The 1,168-nt window shown below is 45.7% G+C and overlaps 1 pseudogene; it reads right to left on the reverse strand.

The window, feature by feature from the left end:
- Positions 1-294: 294 nt before the first annotated feature.
- LOC119467603 lies at positions 295-413 on the reverse strand (annotated as a pseudogene).
- Between the last annotated feature and the right edge of the window lie 755 nt (positions 414-1,168).

The raw sequence follows: 1,168 nt of genomic DNA on the forward strand, positions 1-1,168 counted from the left end.
GAGGCTGAGATGGGTGGATCAGCTGAGATCAGGAGTTTGAGACCAGCCTGACCAACACGGCAAAACCTTGTCTCTACTAAAAATACAAAAAATAAAAAATAAAAAATTAACTGGGTGTGGTGGCGGGCATTTGTAATCCCAACTACTCAGGAGACTGAGGCAGGAGAATCGTTTGAACTTGGGAGGCGGAGGTTGCAGTGAACTGAGATCACGCCACTGCATTCCGGCCTGGGCAACAAGAGCAAAAGTCCATCTCAAAAAAAAAAAAAAAAATGCTTTTTTTTTTCCTACAAAAGCCTACAGCACCTAGTATTCCCAGGTAGTCTCCCATCCAAGTACTAACCAGGCCTGACCCTGCTTAGCTTCTAAGATCAGACGAGATCAGGCACATTCAGGATGGTATGACTGGATACAAAAAAATGCTTTTAAATTTTCCTTTTCAAAAATTTATAATTTTTTTTTTTTTTAAATATAAGGTTTCATTCTGTCACCCAGGCTGGAGGGAAGTGGCATGATCACAACTTACTATAACCTTGGACTCCTGGGCTCAAAAGATCTTCCTGCCTCAGGAAATTTTATTATAAATTATTTTCATTTTCAGTAATTTATAACTTTTTTAAAAACCAAGGTCTCACTCTGTCACCCAGGTTGGAGTACTGTGGCGTAATCACAGCTCACTGCAGCCTCAAACTCCTGGGCTCAAGGAATCCTCCCTCCTCAGGCTCTCAAGCAGCTGGGACTGCAGCCACATACCACCACAGCCACCACGCCCAACTATGTTTTCATTTTTTGTAGAGATAGGATCTTGTTATGTTGCCCAGGCTGGTCTCAAATTCCTGGACTCAAGTGATCCTCCCACCTTGGCCTCCCAAAGTGTGGTTGCTGTTATTTGTAAACAGAGAGGTTTCTGCCCTTGAGGCATTTACAGTCTGGAGGGGGAGACAGAGAGTACACAGATAATCCTGTCTACAAGTGCGTGCTACAAATTGCAAGAGGTGCTGGGAGGTGCTACAAGAACGTCTCCAGGGGAACCTTGAGGCGGAGAGAGGGTCTTGGCCCGCAGCAGTGACTGCTTAGCGGTGGTGTCTGCAGGAGGCTCAGGCAGAGAGAAAGGATGGAGGGGCCAACACTGAGAAGCCAGGAAACCCTTTCCAACTTCCAGGCCAGA

Source organism: Cebus imitator, unplaced genomic scaffold (genome assembly GCF_001604975.1).
Source record: "Cebus imitator isolate Cc_AM_T3 unplaced genomic scaffold, Cebus_imitator-1.0 Scaffold309, whole genome shotgun sequence".
In the NCBI taxonomy this organism is placed as follows: domain Eukaryota; kingdom Metazoa; phylum Chordata; class Mammalia; order Primates; family Cebidae; genus Cebus; species Cebus imitator.